Raw genomic sequence first — 20,280 nt, 5'->3', positions numbered from 1 at the left:
CTTTGTTAAGTAGCAATTCCTAGATAACAAAGACGGGGCCAGAAGTGAAAGGTTAACGAAGTGAAAGTGAAAGTGAAAGGTTAAAGTAGCAATTCCTAGATCTATAATTGAATATTGTTATTACAAACCTCCCAACATGACCCTCTCCAGGGAGGGCCAAAATGCTCTGCTCCTGGACTTTCCTCTTAGTTTATGATTGCTGGCATGTGTTTTGAACAGGTGAATGGATAAGAAAGGTGTTTCAGCACAGGTGATGGCAATGAAACATCATACCTCCCAACATGACCTTCTCCAGGAGGGACAAAATGTTGTGCTTCTGGACTTTCCTCTTAATTTATGATTGCCATCACCTGCTTTGAACAGGTTAATGGATAAGCAAGATGTTTCAGCACAGGTGATGGCAATCATAAATTAAGAGGGAAGTCCAGGAGCAGAGTATTCTGTATCTCCTGGAGAGGGTCATGTTGGGAGGTATGATAGATTAAGAGGGAAGTCCAGGAGCAGAGCATTCTGTCCCTCCTGGAGAGGGTCATGTTGGGAGGTATGTTGTTGTTATTATTATTATTATTATTATTATTATTTTTATTATTATTAGTGATATTATTATCTTTTATTTATATGCACCACAAAGGTGTATGCAGTGCCATTCAATTGAACAGCGTGTCTGCAGTGCCATTCAATTGAACAGCATACAAATCAACTATAACAAAATAATACAACCAAATGCAAGGTTGAGAGTATTTGGGAAGTGAGGGGAAGAGTTACTCATTGTGGCTAGTGAAAGCAGGAAATTAAAATTTATTGGAAGAAACTCTTAAGGTCCGTACACTTAGATGCTATATCGTCTGCAATGGGACCCGGCATCAGCAAGTGCATACACACTTGGCGATCTTGAGAGCAACGGCCGGCGACAGGGGGGGGGGGTCAAAGTAGACAACTGTACCGGGCCCCAAGGATCAGAGAGGCCCCAAAGATATGACACTTAGTGCCCGGCAGGGATGTGAGCCGTCCTGTCCAAATAGGGCAGCGAGCTGTGGCGGTGCGGGCGCAGCCTCAGAGTGACAAAAGGCTCTCATCCACAGTGACTGTGCGGCGCTCGTGTGCACTCGCTCCTCTGGGTCCTGCTGTGTTACAGGCCATTACAGGACATGGCAACAGCTCTGTTGGCCAGGATTCCCTAGCCCTGCGTTGGCCTCTACTGGTGAGGTGTGAGGGCCGCATGGTACCTGCTTTGTGGTGTTCGGTCTGGATACTGGTGGGTGCAGCACATGTGAGTATCTCCCCGGGGTAAGAGTGAATTGGTGAGGGGATACAGGGCTTTGGGATGGGATGATGGAGCTGAGAATGCATCATGGAGTCATTGGGGAAAGACAGACTGTGGCTTGTGTGGGAGGAAAGAGAGAGGGAGACACAGAAAGTGAGATCTCTGGGGCCATAAATATATATATATATATATATATATATATACAGGTTGAGTATCCCATATCCAAATATTCCGAAATACGGAATATTCCGAAATACGGACTTTTTTGAGTGAGAGTGAGATAGTGAAACCTTTGTTTTTTGATGGCTCAATGTACACAAACTTTGTTTAATACACAAAGTTATTAAAAATATATTATTAAATGACCTTCAGGCTTTGTGTATAAGGTGTATATGAAACATAAATGAATTGTGTTAATGTACACACACTTTGTTTAATGCACAAAGTTATACAAAATATTGGCTAAAATGACCTTCAGGCTGTGTGTATAAGGTGTATATGTAACATAAATGCATCCTGTGCTTATCTTTAGGTCCCATCACCATGATATCTCATTATGGCATGCAATTATTCCCAGGGCTTAAAGTGGTCCTGGTGAGGTGGTGGAACTCTTGGAGGAGGACCATGGAGGCACCAGGACCTGAGGAAGGAGTAGGTGGCTGCAGTTCATCAGCAACACTAGTGCCCCCTGTATCATCGATTGACGCAGATGATGGGGTGGGCTTTTCTGTTGGCATTACTGTGCAGGGCAATGGAGGAGGTGGAACTAGTTCCCCCTACCATTACAGGTGGTGGAACTCAGTTCCACCTCGTTCCCCCCCACTTTAACCCCTGATTATTCCAAAGTACGGAAAAATCCGATATCCAAAATACCTATGGTCCCAAGCATTTTGGATAAGGGAGACTCAACCTGTATATATATATATATATATATATATATATATATACACTAGGTGCTTCATCGCACCCTACGGGCGCTCTTCACACCGTCGGAAGGGGCTACGCCCCCTTAACCCCTGCACGCCTTTCTGGGGTTCAATATATGGAGTATTACCTGCATTCCTAGTTTTGTTAGTGTTTGAATATTGCACAATGATAGGGCGTCCGATGGTGAAGGGGGCGTAGTCCCTTGCAACAGGAAGGGGTTTGGGGAGTGGGGACCGCGGATGGGGGAGGGGGTATGAAGGCGCTGTGGGTGGGGTAGGAGCAGGGGTGTCGCAGGTGGGGAATGGCAGCTGCAGGGCTGTTGCGGATGGAGGAGGGGTTCCGAAGGCGCTGCAGATGGGGAAGGGGTGGGTGCGGGTGTGCCATGGATGGGGGAGGTGTCCAGGGGGTGCGGTGGGTGGGGGAGGGGTGGATGCGGGGGTAACGTGGGTGGGGGAGTGGCGGGTGCGGTGCTGTTGCGAATGGTGTAGGCGATGCGGATTGGGAAGGGCCTGCTGCGTGGGTGGGGTAGGGGATCCAAAGGTGCAACGGGCGGGGGAGAGCCAGATGCGGGGTGTGGTGGATGGGGGAGGGGCTGCTGCAGATGGGGGAGGGGTTTGTAAGACACTGCGGGTGGGGTAGGGGGTCCGAAGGCGCAGTGGGTGGGGGTGCCACGGGTGGTGGAGGGGCAGGTGCGGGGGTTTGCGGGGGATGGGGAGGGGTCCAGGGGCGCTGCAGGTGGTGGAGGGGCAGATATCAGTGCACATAGTCTCTGTGGTAGTTAGTGAGGGTTGGTGATGGTGTGAGAGGGGTGAAGGCCAGTACACAGACAGGCAGTTAGAGAGCAGGATGAGGGTGACAGGGCATAGTGACGGGGAGTAATTAGCAGATATAGGGGTGGGCTACAGGTGTGATGTCACAGTGTGTGTACCTTTGCTCTCATGTGTGAGGTATGTGAGGTATATGTGAGGTATGTGTGAGGTATGTGTGAGGTAAGGATGTGCGGGTCGTGGTGGCCACTAACCTCCAGGCTGCTGCTGTGAGATGGTGACTGCAGAGGGAGGGAGCTCAGACCCAGCAGCAATGGGTCGTGGTCAGCATTCCTTCCTGGCCCCGTTCCGCCGCACACTGTCCGCCCCGTCTGACGGGCGTCATTCCTCCATCCTGCATGGCAGCGTCAGCTGCTGTGATCGCGGAGCATAGGTAAGCGTCCGGAGCCCTGTGGGCGGGCAGGCATGGTGATTCCCTGGAGAGGTGCGGCGCGCGTCCTTAGGCTGCAGACGGAGGGAGCTCCGGCCCAGCAGCAATGTTGATTAGTGCGTGTCCCGTCCTGGCGCTGTCCCGCTGCACATGCTCCGCACCGCTTGCCGCTGAGCATGGCAGCCCTTGTCTGTATGCTGCAGATGCTGATCTAGCGGTGCCTGAGCTAGCGCCCTCTCCCTGGGGTGTGGGTGTCAGGCAGCAGGTATGGTGTGTAGGTGGGAGAGGAGCTGCGGGCGGCGACTCGCTGCCTGCAAGTACCCTCCATATCAGCGCTGTTCCCCTCCCTGCAGATAGTGTCAGTGCCCGTGGTGTACTTTTGCTACTGGTGGCCAGGGCCGGTGCTAGGGTGTTCGGCGCCCCCCTGCAAACTATGAATTTTGCGCCCTCCCATATTCCTTTGTTGTGCATTGGGAAAAGTGGTGTGGTCTCACAACTAAGGGGCATGGCCACACAATAGTACCCCCATTTAAAATTACGCCACAATGTAGCACAATCTTATTCATCTTATACGTAATGCCCCACCCGTAGTAGTAGCGTCCTTATACGTAATGCCCCACCCGTAGTAGTAGCGTCCATATACGTAATGCCCCCCCAATAGTAGTAGTGTCCTTATACATAATGCCCCCCCAGTAGTAGTAGCAGTTATATGTAATGCTCCCCAACAGTAATAGTAGCGTCCTTATACATAATGCCCCCCCAGTAGTAGTAGCATCCTTATACATAATGCCCCCCCAGTAGTAGTAGCATCCTTATACATAATGCCCCCCCAGTAGTAGTAGCGTCCTAATACATAATGCCCCCCAATAATAGTAGTGTCCTTATACATAATGCCCCCCCAGTAGTAGTAGCAGTTATATGTAATGCCCCACAACAGTAATAGTAGCATCCTTATACGTAATGCCCCACCCGTAGTAGTAGCGTCCTTATACGTAATGCCCCCCAGTAGTAGTAGCAGTTATATGTAATGCCCCGCAACAGTAATAGTAGCGTCCTTATACGTAATGTCACCCCTGTAGTAGTAACATCCTTATACATAATGTGCCCCCAGTAGTAGTACCGTCCTTATACATAATGCCCCCCCAGTAGTAGTAGCATCCTTACATGTAATGCCCTCCCAGTAGTAGTAGCACCGTCCTTATACATAATGCCCCCCAGAAGTAATAGAGTCCTTATACATAATGCCCCCCCCAGTAGTAGCGTCCTTATATGTAATGCCCCCCAGTATTAGTAGCCTCCTTATACGTAATGTCCCCCTATAGTAGTAGCGTCCTTATACGTAATGCCCCCCATAGTAGTAGCGTCCTTATACGTAATGCCCCCCCTATAGTAGTAGCGTCCTTATACGTAATGCCCCCCCATAGTAGTAGCGTCCTTATACGTAATGCCCCCCTATAGTAGTAGCGTCCTTATACGTAATGCCCCCCCTATAGTAGTAGCGTCCTTATACGTAATGCCCCCCCTATAGTAGTAGCGTCCTTATACGTAATGCCCCCCCATAGTAGTAGCGTCCTTATACGTAATGCCCCCCTATAGTAGTAGCGTCCTTATACGTAATGCCCCCCCCCTATAGTAGTAGCGTCCTTATACGTAATGCCCCCCCATAGTAGTAGCGTCCTTATACGTAATGCCCCCCCTATAGTAGTAGCGTCCTTATACGTAATGCCCCCCCATAGTAGTAGCGTCCTTATACGTAATGCCCCCCCCATAGTAGTAGCGTCCTTATACGTAATGCCCCCCCCATAGTAGTAGCGTCCTTATACGTAATGCCCCCCCCTATAGTAGTAGCGTCCTTATACGTAATGCCCCCCCATAGTAGTAGCGTCCTTATACGTAATGCCCCCCCTATAGTGGTAGCGTCCTTATACGTAATGCCCCCCCCTATAGTAGTAGCGTCCTTATACGTAATGCCCCCCCATAGTAGTAGCGTCCTTATACGTAATGCCCCCCCATAGTAGTAGCGTCCTTATACGTAATGCCCCCCCTATAGTAGTAGCGTCCTTATACGTAATGCCCCCCCATAGTAGTAGCGTCCTTATACGTAATGCCCCCCCTATAGTAGTAGCGTCCTTATACGTAATGCCCCCCCTATAGTAGTAGCGTCCTTATACGTAATGCCCCCCCATAGTAGTAGCGTCCTTATACGTAATGCCCCCCCTATAGTAGTAGCGTCCTTATACGTAATGCCCCCCCCATAGTAGTAGCGTCCTTATACGTAATGCCCCCCTATAGTAGTAGCGTCCTTATACGTAATGCCCCCCCTATAGTAGTAGCGTCCTTATACGTAATGCCCCCCTATAGTAGTAGCGTCCTTATACGTAATGCCCCCCTATAGTAGTAGCGTCCTTATACGTAATGCCCCCCCTATATTAGTAGCGTCCTTGCATGTAATGGCCCCCCCAGCAGTGGCGTCCATAAAGTGCGCACACACAGACATACCTCACACACACACAATTCACACATATATACAAACACACACACCCCACCATATATACACACACACACACACACACACACACACACACACACTATATACACACACACACACACACATACACACTATATACACACACACACACACACACCCCTATATACACACACACGCACACACAGGGCCGGAGCTTCCACTAGGCAGCTTTAGGCAGCTGCCTAGGGGCGCCGGGACCTGAAGGGGCGGCCTGCTACAGCTGCATGAAAAAGGTAGTGAGGTCCTACATCTCATAGCAGCCGCAATCCCCCTGGCACAATTTTCTACAGTAACCGCGACTGCCAAGCTCCTGTATTGCAGCATCCAACTCCACCTGGCACAGGCAGTAACTTTGACAGCTCCTGGAGTCCTGGCTGGGGGTGACATACAGTGCTGCTCTTCATTCCAGGCTCTTTCACAGACTACTCAGTCCCAACTCTGCATCGCAGCCTGCAGGTAAGGTGGCTGCACAATGCACTCTCTGCATTTAATAAGAAAAGAGGGGGAGAGCAGCAGTCTGGGGAGGGGGGGGGGGGGAGGAGCAGTTGGCATGCACACAGATGGTGGAGCAAATAGAACAGACGAGTGGGGTGGGGGGGGACAGCAGGAGCCCACACAGACTGAGGAGAAGGGAGCAGCCATACAACAGACGGGGTGGGGGTGAGCAGCAGTATGCCTTTCTCCTGAAGGGCAGGTAGGGGGAAGGGGCAGTAGGCAGAAGTTTTGCCTAGGGTGCCAAGAGACCTTGCACCGGCCCTGCGCACACACATTTCTCTCTCACCCTCCACTTACCAAGTCTGGCTGGCCGTCACTGCAATGCTGATTCCACCACTGTTCAGCTGTCTGGTCCCGTGTAGCTCCGCCCCTCTATTCCGTGTAGCTCCGCCCCCTCGTGACGCCGCAGCTCCGCCCCATTTTCGGGGCCCGCACTGCACAGCACACAGCCCGCTGTCACAGGTGAATTGGGGGGGGGGAGGGAGGACAGGCACTGCAGCCGGCAGCTAGTGGCCATCCTCACCTCCTATACTGTAGGTAGGGTCTTGCACCTGACTGCTGCTGGCGCTGGGTATGGGGTAGCTCCCTGCAGCAGATGCAGTTGACTCCGCCCAGCTCTGTGACTCCGCCCAGCGTTACGAGCACAGAGTCACAGATTAAGGCAAATATATAGGAGATTCGAAGTAGAACCGTCACTCGTAGCTAAACTGCATCTGGTGGGTGCCTTCAGTGGAATATGAACAATAAACAGCAATGGACTGTGGCACTCCAAGACTTGAAAAGATGATTTACTGGTTCACATCAGAAAACATGCCTATAGCAGCCAACGTTTCGGTGCCGCAAGCACCGTTGTCAAGGCAGGCATAACAAAATAAGAAAATGGTGATATACACAGACAGACAATAACATCTTACCTAAATAGGAGGGGGTCTTTTTTTTTGTTTTCTTTTTCAGCAGCTCCCACTATTTTCCCTCCCTTCTTATGTCTTCACTTTTCTAATATTCTGTTCCTATCTCTCTCTTGTCCTCTGTATATCTGCTCCTCATCGTTTCTATAAATCATGTCTTGGGCCATGATTGCTAGTAGTTTGCCCCCTCATACCCGCGATCTAGCACAGATGGTGTTCACCTGTGTTCAGGATTACCCCATTGAGCCCTGTCAGTTTCAGTGGGCAATGTAATAAGGTACACTTCGTGGGTATTCACTAATCGTTATTTGTTATTTGCTAGTTCTTTTTTCTCTTATTTTGTTTTTCCTTAATGTGATGCTTGTATCCCCACACAGCTTGCCCCGTGGAGGGCCGGGGAGATCACTCAGCGGCAAAACGTTGGCACCATGGCAACCTGACAGCGTTGCTGTATTAAGGTTGCCTAAGTAACCGGGACGGAAGCCGGCTGAAGTCTCCGGAAGTGACGCTCCGCCAGCAGCTGCAGACGGAGGCGCCCGCCGGACCCGGCTCTCCCGCGGCAAGATGACCCCCTCCTATTTAGGTAAGATGTTATTGTCTGTCTGTGTATATCACCATTTTCTTATTTTGTTATGCCTGCCTTGACAACGGTGCTTGCGGCATCGAAACGTTGGCTGCTATAGGCTGTTATGATTCCAGTACTCCTGACCGGAGGAGATCTAATGACAATGGCCAGAGTACTGGAAGGGGAATGCAGGTTACGGGAGCTAGAAAGACTAGTTGCCCCTGGCGCCCTAACTCTATTGTCTCACCCGTGCTATCGAAGATCCCTTGCGAGACTATGGTTTCTTGAGCCCCTGGCAGCCACGTTTGAAAGGCGGATTATGTCTGCCCAACTCCGGTGCCCCCCGGTCTTAGTGAGAGACAAAGGGAAATCCGAGGCAGGATGATGACAAGAGGACCTCTGACTGACAACAGGCCAGGGGCAACAAGCTAACTAACCAAACCAGAAGTATGCGCGGAAAAACCGCCAGATAAAAGGACAACCAAAATCCACTAGTCCGTTACTCCTACCCAGCACCGCTGGATACCAGAGTGGATCTGTGGGAGCGGAATCCTCCACAAAAGCTCCGAAACACAAATAATAAATAATAAGTAATAAAGCGGCCAAGCCGCAACACACGGCTACGCCGTGACTCACGAACACCACTGGATGTTAGAAGGTGCTCAGTCAGGACTCCAGGAACAGATGACGACTTCCGAGTACAGGACAACTGAGGACAGGAACGACCGGGTACAGCAGGACTGGAAACACTCTCAGCAAACAGATACAGCATGCAGGAAGCTATTACCGGCGTCTGTGAGAAGCCCTGGAAGTGTACTTAACAGGGAGTCCTCCAATCAGCTGTTCAGAGGCTGATTGGATTAAATGCCGTGCAGCTGCCTTGCTGCACGGCCAGGAAACAGGTGCCCTATTAATTTAAATGGACCCAGCAACGGGGAACGCGGTCCGCCAGTGGCGTCCCCGTTGCTAGGGTCCGTGCGGCTCCGTGCGCCCGGCGTCTAGCGTTGCCAGGGAGCCGGCCGCTGTACGCGCACGGCGTCCCTGGTTGCTAGGCGCCGGGCCGCACCGACGAGCGGACCCCGGCGCCTAACAGTACCCCCCCCTTGAGGAGGGGTCAAGGAACCCCTAAAGCCAGGTTTCCGAGGAAATTCCCGAAAAAATGCCCTCTTGAGCCTCGGGGCATGGAGATATCCTTATCCAGGACCCAAGACCTTTCCTCTGGACCATAGCCCTTCCAGTGCACCAGAAAATAAAGCCGACCCCGGGACAATTTGGAATCGAGAACCTTCTCCACCAAGAACTCCTGATGTCCCTGTACATCTACTGGTGATTTCCCCTGAGAGATCTTCCGAGGAAATCTACTGGAAGAAACGTATGGTTTCAACAGGGAGCAATGGAACGTATTTCCGATTCGGAGAGCTCTTGGTAAACGTAACCGGAAGGCAACTGGATTGATTTTTTTAATAATATGAAATGGTCCAATAAATTTGGGGCCCAATCTAGCTGAGGTTTGTCGAAGTCTAATGTTACGAGTCGACAACCATACCCTGTCTCCCACCTTAAAAGTGCAAGGACGCCGGAGCCTGTCAGAAAACTTTTTCTCTCGAAATGCCGCTTTTCTGAGAGCAAGGTGCACTTTTTTCCAAATGACTCTGAGATGAGAGGTTAAGGTTAGCGAGGAAACAGAGGAATGTTGAAAAAAAGAATTAGCTCTGGGGTGAAAACCAAAAACTGAAAAGAATGGAGACACATTAGTGGAGGAATGACAAGAATTGTTGTAAGCAAACTCCGTCAAAGGAAGAAACTCGGACCAATCATTCTGGAGTTTGGCTGAGTACAAACGCAAATACTGTTTTAATGATTGATTAACTCGCTCGGTCTGCCCGTTGGATTGGGGATGATAGCCGGATGTTAAAGACAATTTCATCTTTAATGAGGCACAAAAAGACTTCCAGAATTGTGCAATGAATTGTGGACCCCGATCAGAAACAATATCAGTGGGCAACCCATGAAGTCTGAAAACATGGCGGAGAAACAAAACAACCAATCCCTGGGCAAATGGCAGTCGGGGAAAAGCAATGAAATGGGCCATCTTGCTAAAACGGTCCACTACCACCCATATGACTCGGAATCTGGCTGACAGAGGGAGGTCTACCACAAAATCCATGGAAATATGAGACCATGGCCTGAGAGGAACATTTAAGGGCATAAGTTGTCCGATAGGCAAGGAACGGGGAACCTTATGCTGTGCACAGACCTGACAAGAAAAAACAAACTCCTTAATGTCTTTAGAAAGACCAGGCCACCATACTGAGCGAGAGACTAATTCCAAAGTCTTAGAGATCCCCGGATGCCCGGCAACTTTGCTATCATGAAACTCAGTCAAAACAGTAGCTCTCAAAAACTCAGGGACGTAAAGACGACCAGCAGGAGTATTTCCAGGAGCTTGATGTTGAAGCTGCTTTAACTGGGTAAACAAATCTTGTGTGAGGCCTGCCCAAATGACTGAAGACGGAAGTATGGGAGTAACAGGACTGTTATTATGAACTGGAAGAAAACTGCGTGACAGGGCATCCGCCTTGGTATTCTTGGAACCTGGCCTAAAAGTGATAATAAACTTGAAACGAGTAAAAAATAAAGCCCAACGAGCCTGCCGGGCATTCAGCCGCTTAGCTGATTCGATGTACTGAAGATTTTTGTGGTCAGTCAATACTGAAACGGTATGTGTTGCTCCCTCAAGCCAATGCCTCCATTCCTCGAAAGCCCATTTAATAGCCAGTAACTCCCGGTTACCAACATCGTAGTTGGATTCAGCAGATGAGAATTTCCTGGACATAAAGGCACAAGGATGTAGTTCTAGAGAGTCCGGATCCTTCTGAGATAGGATAGCCCCCACTCCAACCTCCGAGGCATCAACCTCAACAATGAAGGGCAATTCTGGGTTGGGATGTCTGAGGACTGGAGCTGAGACAAAAGCTTGTTTCAAGGCCTGAAAGAATAACTCAGCTTCACGTGACCAGTTGGTAGGATCCGCTCCCTTTTTAGTCAGTGCCACAATGGGAGCAACCAGGTCGGAAAAAGAATGAATAAATCTTCTATAATAATTTGCAAACCCTAAAAAGCGCTGAATTGCTTTTAAGTTGGTGGGTTGCGCCCAACTAAGGATGGCTTGGAGCTTCTTAGGTTCCATACAGAATCCCCGAGGGGAAATAATGTACCCTAAAAAGGATACCTCCGTGACATGAAACTCACACTTCTCCAGCTTGGCATATAGGTGATTTTCACGTAATTTTTGAAGAACCTGACGCACCTGGGTAACATGTTGTTCAATTGAGTCAGAATAGATCAGGATGTCGTCTAAGTAAACGACCACGAATCTTCCTAGAAAATCACGGAGCACATCGTTAATGAGATCCTGGAAAACTGCCGGAGCGTTGGACAAGCCAAACGGCATCACCAGATACTCGTAGTGACCCGACTGAGTACTGAAAGCCGTCTTCCACTCATCTCCCGACTTGATTCGGATGAGGTTATACGCTCCCCTCAGGTCAATTTTAGAAAAAATCACAGCCGAACGCAGCTGATCAAAGAGGACAGAAATCAGCGGCAGAGGGTAAGTATTTTTAACTGAGATCTTATTCAGGGCTCTAAAGTCAATGCAAGGTCTGAGTGATCCATCTTTTTTCTCCACAAAGAAGAAGCCTGCACTTAAAGGGGATTTAGATGGCCTGATAAATCCTTTCCCTAGGCTCTCCTTAACATACTCATTCATGGCCGCAGTTTCTGGCCCGGATAATGCATATAACCTTCCCTTTGGCAATGTGGCACCAGGAATTAGCTCAATAGCACAATCATAAGGCCGATGGGGAGGCAGAATGTCCGCATTGCCCTTGGAAAACACATCAACAAAGTCCTGGTATTCCACGGGAATGAGTTCGGGAATGGCAGCAGCTATTCTGACGGGAAACGTAATACATTCCTTATTACAGATGGTACCCCATTGTGAAATTTCCCCCGACTGCCAATCAATGATGGGATTATGAAAGGCCAGCCAAGGGTGACCCAGAACCACTGGAACTGCTGGGCAATGGGTAAGGAAAAACTCGATCTTTTCGGAATGAAGAGCTCCTACCGTAAGTAGTATAGGGGGTGTACGGAGGGAAATAACCCCATTGGACAAGGGACTCCCATATAAACCATGCATGGTGATACACCTACCCAAGGCTAACTGAGGAATACCTAAGGCTTTGGCCCACGTTAAGTCCATAAAGTTCCCTGCAGCTCCACTGTCAACAAAAGCTGACACCGAAGAACTGAGGCTGCCAAAGGAAACTTTAGCTGGGACTAAAAGGGAGTTATTCGAGGAGATAAGCTGCAGACCAAAGTGAACCCCCTCACAATTCACTTGGTCGAGGCGTTTCCCGATTTGTTCGGACAATTACGGGCAAAATGTCCCTTACCCCCACAGTACAAACAAAGACCAGAGTTTTGCCTTCTGGCTCTTTCTTCTGGAGACAGCCGGGAGAGACCCATCTGCATGGGCTCCTCTATGTCCTCAGGAATGGAAAATACACATGGAGTAGACCTGACAGGTGCTCCTTTTTCAGCCCTCCGCTCTCTGAGACGACGATCAATCTTGATAGAAAGCTCCATGAGTTTATCGAGAGTCTCAGGAGCGGGATACTGAAGGAGACTGTCTTTTATAGACTCAGATAAGCCGAGGCGAAACTCTGTACAATAAACCTCTGCAGGATTTCTACCCTGTCTGAGAGCGCGTAACTGACTCTCAGCGGATGCCTCTCTATCAGGGTCCTCATACAAAAGCCCTAAAGACCCCAAAAAGGCATCTACTGACAACAATGCCGGATCCTCTGCTTTTAAACCAAAAGCCCAGGTCTGAGGATCCCCCTGGAGCAAAGAAATAATAATTCCGACCCGCTGAGATTCAGTACCTGAGGAGATCGGTCTTAAACGAAAATAAAGTTTACAGGATTCTTTAAAATTAAAAAACTCCTTCCTATCACCAGAAAAACGGTCAGGCAAGTGCATTTTTGGTTCAGGGACTACCCTCGGGGAAGTTCGTAAAAGATCTTCCTGCGACTTCACCCGAAGAGAAAGATCCTGAACCATCTGAGTAAGTTCTTGAATCTGGCTGACTAGGAGCTGGCCAGGATTTGGCCCTAAACCTGTGGGATTCATGAGGCCGATAACTCTTACAAAACTGAATAAGGAAAAAATCAAACCCTGTTTAATTTTAAGTTTTGGTATGGCCGGTAATAATGTTATGATTCCAGTACTCCTGACCGTAGGAGATCTAATGACAATGGCCAGAGTACTGGAAGGGGAATGCAGGTTACGGGAGCTAGAAAGACTAGTTGCCCCTGGCGCCCTAACTCTATTGTCTCACCCGTGCTATCGAAGATCCCTTGCGAGACTATGGTTTCTTGAGCCCCTGGCAGCCACGTTTGAAAGGCGGATTATGTCTGCCCAACTCCGGTGCCCCCCGGTCTTAGTGAGAGACAAAGGGAAATCCGAGGCAGGATGATGACAAGAGGACCTCTGACTGACAACAGGCCAGGGGCAACAAGCTAACTAACCAAACCAGAAGTATGCGCGGAAAAACCGCCAGATAAAAGGACAACCAAAATCCACTAGTCCGTTACTCCTACCCAGCACCGCTGGATACCAGAGTGGATCTGTGGGAGCGGAATCCTCCGCAAAAGCTCCGAAACACAAATAATAAATAATAAGTAATAAAGCGGCCAAGCCGCAACACACGGCTACGCCGTGACTCACGAACACCACTGGATGTTAGAAGGTGCTCAGTCAGGACTCCAGGAACAGATGACGACTTCCGAGTACAGGACAACTGAGGACAGGAACGACCGGGTACAGCAGGACTGGAAACACTCTCAGCAAACAGATACAGCATGCAGGAAGCTATTACCGGCGTCTGTGAGAAGCCCTGGAAGTGTACTTAACAGGGAGTCCTCCAATCAGCTGTTCAGAGGCTGATTGGATTAAATGCCGTGCAGCTGCCTTGCTGCACGGCCAGGAAACAGGTGCCCTATTAATTTAAATGGACCCAGCAACGGGGAACGCGGTCCGCCAGTGGCGTCCCCGTTGCTAGGGTCCGTGCGGCTCTGTGCGCCCGGCGTCTAGCGTTGCCAGGGAGCCGGCGGCTGTACGCGCACGGCGTCCCTGGTTGCTAGGCGCCGGGCCGCACCGACGAGCGGACCCCGGCGCCTAACATAGGCATGTTTTCTGATGTGAACCAGTAAATCATCTTTTCAAGTCTTGGAGTGCCACAGTCCATTGCTGTTTATATATATATATATATATATATATATATATATAGCATAGAAATAGGCCGGCACTCCTCCTGATGGATGTATTTGCTTCGGTGCCCTCCGTGGAATAATGTATACAATGAAGAAAAATGCGGCAGCACTCCGAGACTTGTTCCAAACAATATAAGTGTATTAAGAAAGCATGGTACACAACACCAATGTTTCGAGGCCACACGCACCTCTTTTTCAAGGCGTGTACTCACCTTGAAAAAGAGGCGCGTGTGGCCTTGAAACGTTGTACCGCTCGGCTGCACATGCGATCGCACACTTGTACAGCTAAAATACACTCCCCTGTAGTGGGCGACTATCTGGTCGCAGCGCTGCAAAAAACTGCTAGCGAGTGATCAGGTCTGAATTAGGCCCATTGTGCATACACACTGGACAATATCATGAACAGGATACGTTTAAGATAATGGCGTTTGGCACCCCAACGCTGGAATCCAAAATTGATTGGAACGCCGACAGTGGCATCCCGACATCAGTTGAAATGCTGGGATACTGAACGCTGGAATCCCGATCTAGCCGCCGCCGTACTTCATTACTGCTAAGCTGCGGACAGGGGAACTTAAGTTTACAAGACACAGAAAAAGGAGCAAGACTTTGCGCCTTCCAGGAAGTGGGAAAGATGGATACAATATATATATATATATATATATATATATATATGTATATGTATACGTATATATATATATATATATATATATATATTAGAGATGAGCGGGTTCGGTTCATCGAGATCCGAACCCCCCCGAATTTCACCTATTTTACACGGGTCCGAGGCAGCCTCGGATCTTCCCGCCTTGCTCGGTTAACCCGAACGCGGCCGAACGTCATCATCCCGCTGTCGGATTCTTGCGAGACTCGTATTAGAGCCGCGCATCGCCGCCATTTTCACTCGTGCATTGGAGATTGAACGGAGAGAACGTGGCTACGTTCTCTGCCTGAAAAGCTCAATATCTGTGCTCAGTGTGCAGCAAATATCTGTGCTCAGTGTGCTGCAAATATCCGTGCTCAGTGTGCTGCAAATATCTACGTTCTCTGCCTGAAAAACTCCATATCTGTGCTCAGTGTGCTGCAAATATCTGTGTTCAGTGTGCTGCATTTTGGTGACCAACAGTATATAGTTGGAAAGTACAGTAGGCCATTGCTGTATCTTGCAGCTCTGTGTCACTGCAAGTATCCATTCCATATCTGTGCTGCATTTTTGTGAGCAGTTTATATAGTAGTACAGTGCAGCATTTTGGTGACCAACAGTATATAGTTGTACAGTACAGTAGGCCATTGCTGTATCTTGCAGCTCTGTGTCACTGCAAGTATCCATTCCATATTTGTGATGCATTTTTGTGAGCAGTATATATAGTAGTACAGTGCAGCATTTTGGTGACCAACAGTATATAGTTGTACAGTACAGAAGGCCATTGCTATTGATATAATAATATTACTGGCATATAATTCCACACATTAAAAAATGGAGAACAAAAATGTGGAGGGTGAAATAGGGAAAGATCAAGATCCACTTCCACCTAGTGCTGAAGCTGCTGCCACTAGTCATGGCAGAGACAATTCAATGCCATCAACGTCGTCTGCCAAGGCCGATGCCCAATGTCATAGTAGAGAGCATGTAAAATCCAAAAAATAAAGTTCAGTAAAATGACGAAAAATCTAAATTAAAAGCGTCTGAAGAGAAGCGTAACCTTACCAATATGCCATTTACAACACGGAGTGGCAAGGAACGGCTGGGGCCCTGGCCTATGTTCTTGGCTAGTGGTTCAGCTTCACATGAGGATGGAAGCACTCAAACTGAAGATGTCACTGTTGAAGTACACCAGGATGAGGATATGGGTGTTGCTGGCGCTGAGGAGGAAATTGACAAAGAGGATTCTGATGGTGAGGTGGTTTGTGTAAGTCAGGCACCCGGGGAGACACCTGTTGTTCGTGGGATGAATAAGACCATTGACATGTCTGGTCAAAATACCAAAAAAATCACCTCTTCGGTGTGGAATTATTTCAACAGAAATGCGGACAACTGGTGTCAAGCCGTGTGTTGCCTTTGTCAAGCTGTTATAAGTAGGGGTAAGGACGTTAACCACCTAGGAACGTCCTCCCTTATACGTCACCTAGATCGCATTCATCAGAAGTCATTGACAAGTTCAAAAACAGTGGACAGCGGAAGCAGTCCACTGACAACTAAATCCCTTCTTCCTCTAGTACCCAAGCTCCCAGTGCAAACCACACCACCAACTCCCTCAGTGTCAATTTCCTCCTTAGACAGGAACACCAATAGTCCTGCAGGCCATGTCACTGGCAAGTCTGACGAGTCCTCTCCTTCCTGGGATTCCTCCGATGGATCCTTCAGTGTAACGCCTACTGCTGCTGGCGCTGCTGTTGTTACTGCTGTGAGTCGATCATCATCCCCGAGGGGAAGTCGGAAGACCACTTGTATTACTTCCAGTAAGCAATTGACTGTCCAACAGTCCTTTGCGAGGAAGATGAAATATCACAGCGGTCATCCTGTTGCAAAGTGGATAACTCAGGCCTTGGCAGCTGTGTTGGTGTTAGACGTGCGTCCGGTATCCGGCGTTAGTTCACAGGGACTTAGAGAATTTCTTGAGGTAGTGTGTCCCGGGTACCAAATACCATCTAGGTTCCACTTCTCTAGGCAGGCGATACCGAGAATGTACACAGACATCAGAAAAAGACTCACCAGTGTCCTAAAAAATGCAGTTGTACCCAATGTCCACTTAACCACGGACATGTGGACAAGTGGAGCAGGGCAGACTCAGGACTATATGACTGTGCCAGCCCACTGGGCAGATGTATTGCCTCCCACAGCAAGAACAGCAGCGGCGGCACCAGTAGCAGCATCTCGCAAACGCCAACTCGTTCCTAGGCAGGCTACGCTTTGTATCACTGCTTTCCATAAGAGGCACACAGCTGACAACCTCTTACGGAAACTGAGGAACATCATCGCAGATTGGCTTACCCCAATTGGACTCTCCTGGGGATTTGTGGCATCGGACAATGCCACCAATATTGTGCGTGCATTACATGTGGGCAAATTCCAGCACGTCCCATGTTTTGCACATACATTGAATTTGGTGGTGCAGAATTTTTTTTAAAACAACAGGGGCGTGCAAGAGATGCTGTCGGTGGCCAGAAGAATAGCGGGCCACTTTCGGCATTCAGCCACCGCGTGCCAAAGACTGGAGCACCAGCAAACACTCCTGAACCTGCCCCGCCATCATCTGAAGCAAGAGGTGGTAACGAGGTGGAATTCAACCCTCTATATGCTTCAGAGGATGGAGGAGCAGCAAAAGGCCATTCAAGCCTATACATCTGCCTATGATATAGGCAAAGGAGGGGGAATGCACCTGACTCAAGCGCAGTGGAGAATGATTTCAACGTTGTGCAAGGTTCTGCAACCCTTTGAACTTGCCACACGTGAAGTCAGTTCAGACACTGCCAGCCTGAGTCAGGTCATTCCCCTCATCAGGCTTTTTTGGCCACCGTGCTCGATCCTAGGTTTAAAGCCTGCGTTGTATCTCTCTTTCCGGCAGACACAAGTCTGCAGAGGTTCAAAGACCTGCTGGTGAGAAACTTGTCAACTCAAGCGGAACGTGACCCGTCAACAGCTCCTCCTTCACATTCTCCCGCTACTGGGGCTGCGAGGAAAAGGATAAGAATTCCGAGCACACCCGCTGGCGGTGATGCAGGGCAGTCTGGAGCGAGTGCTGACATCTGGTCCGGACTGAAGGACCTGGCAACGATTATGGACATGTCGTCTTCTGTCACTGCATATGATTCTGTCACCATTGAAAAAATGGTGGAGGATTATATGAGTGACAGCATCCAAGTAGGCACGTCAGACAGTCCGTACATATACTGCCAGGAAAAAGAGGCAATTTGGAGGCCTTTGCACTAACTGGCTCTATTTTACCTAAGTTGCCCTCCCTCCAGTATGTACTCCGAAAGAGTGTTTAGTGCAGCCGGTCACCTTGTCAGCGATCAGCGTACGAGGTTACTTCCACAAAATGTGGAGAAGATGATGTTCATCAAAATGAATTATAATCAATTCCTTCGTTGAGACATTCACCAGCAATTGCCTCCAGAAAGTACACAGGGACCTGAGATGGTGGATTCCAGTGGGGACGAATTAATAATACTCTGTGAGGAGGGGGATGTACAGAATGAAAGCGGTGATGAATCGGATGATGAGGAGGAGGTGGACATCTTGCCTCTGTAGAGCCAGTTTGTGCAAGGAGAGATTGATTGCTTCTTTTTTGGTGGGGGCCCAAACCAACCAGTCATTTCAGCCACAGTCGTGTGGCAGACCCTGTGGCTGAAATGATGGGTTTGTTAAAGTGTGCATGTCCTGTTTATACAACATAAGGGTGGGTGGGAAGGCCCAAGGACAATTCCATCTTGCACCTCTTTTTTTTTTTTTTATTTATCTTTGCATCATGTGATGTTTGGGGACAATTTTTTAAGTGCCATCCTGTCTGACACTGCAGTGCCACTCCTAGATGGGCCAGGTGTTTGTGCTGCCCACTTGGGTCGCTTAGCTTAGTCATCCAGCGACCTTGGTGCAAATTTTAGGACTAAAAATAATATTGTGAGGTGTGAGGTGCTCAGAATAGACTGGAAATAAGTGGAAATTATGGTTATTGAGGTTAATAATACTATAGGATCAAAATGACCCCCAAATTCTATGATTTAAGCTGTTTTTTAGGGGTTTTTGAAAAAAAACACCAGAATCTAAAACACACCCGAATCCGACAAAAAATTTTCAGGGAGGTTTTGCCAAAATGCGTCGGAATCCAAAACACGGCCGTGGAACCGAATCCAAAACCAAAACACAAAACCCGAAAAATTTCCGGTGCACATCTCATATATATATGTATGTGTATGTGTATATATATATATATATATATATATATATTAGTATGTTCCCTTAGTGCGCTCTTATTATACACTACTGAAATGTCTAATTACTTTATGTCAGTTAGTGTCTGAGTTTACTAACATAAATACTATTATATTTCCAAACGGGAAAGCAAGCTTCAACACAGAGAAAATCCTTTGTCGGTAAGGATCAAAAATAGATAAAAGAAGAAGAATTTTGAATAATTTGAAGAATCATGAGAAGCAAGCCTTGAAAAACCTGAAGACCAATCCTGAAATTGTAATCAAGCAGGCTGATAAAGGAGGAGGAGTAGTCATTTTAGACAGATCAGCGTATGAGAAAGAAGCTACTCGTCTCCTAAGTGACATCAACTCCTATAAACAACTGTCTCAAGACCCCACACAACAGTACACCGAAGACCTGAGAATTTTGCTGATACATTAACTACACTGCTATGTCCTGGAGAAAGAAGAGTATCAGTTCTTGATGATAACATCCCCAATTATTCCAATTTTCTATTATCTTCCTAAGATACATAAAAATATGACAAATCCCCCGGGCAGACCAATTATTGCGGGCATTGACTCCCTAACTTCACACCTATCTGAATACATCGACCTCTTCTTGAAAAAATATGTAATTGGATTACCTTCCTACCTAAAGGACACCAACAGTGTACTGGAAACTGTGAAAAATACAACTTGGAAAGAAACATACTTATGGGTTACTATCGACGTAGAAAGCTTGTACACTTGCATTATACACGAAACTGGAATTACTGCTTGTAAAAAATTCCTGGATAGGGATACTGGTCTAACTAATGTACACAAAAAAGCCATTTGTGATTTTATCAGATTTATTCTGAGTCACAATTATTTTAAATTCAAAGAATCTTTTTACTTGCAAACACGCGGAACAGCCATGGGGACTATTTTTGCCCCCAGTTTCGCTAATCTCCTAATGGGCAGCTGGGAAGAAGAAAACATTTTTTCGAATAATGCATTTGCCGACCAACTGGTGATCTACAAAAGGTATATTGATGATATACTTATCATCTGGGAAGGGACAGAATCCTCGTTCCTAGACTTCTTTCAGAAGATATCCCTAAACCAATACAATCTGAAATTCACAGAAAAGCATAACA

At 48.2% G+C, this 20,280-nt stretch overlaps 1 protein-coding gene across 2 annotated transcripts in view; it reads right to left on the bottom strand.

The window, feature by feature from the left end:
• LOC134899886 (prostaglandin reductase 1-like) overlaps positions 1-295 on the bottom strand; it is a 105,883-nt gene extending 105,588 nt beyond the window's left edge. Inside the window, exon 1 of one of the 2 annotated variants that reach the window (XM_063914208.1) lies at positions 274-295. The gene's annotated coding sequence lies outside the window, so the exon portion shown is untranslated. Of the gene's footprint in view, positions 1-128; positions 213-273 lie in introns of those variants that run through there. The other variant, XM_063914206.1, reaches the window with a different exon arrangement.
• Positions 296-20,280: the final 19,985 nt, after the last annotated feature.

Source organism: Pseudophryne corroboree, chromosome 1 (assembly GCF_028390025.1).
Source record: "Pseudophryne corroboree isolate aPseCor3 chromosome 1, aPseCor3.hap2, whole genome shotgun sequence".
NCBI lineage: Eukaryota > Metazoa > Chordata > Amphibia > Anura > Myobatrachidae > Pseudophryne > Pseudophryne corroboree.
Note: the sequence above shows the minus strand (reverse complement) of the source record. Positions and strands in the feature narration are given on the sequence as shown.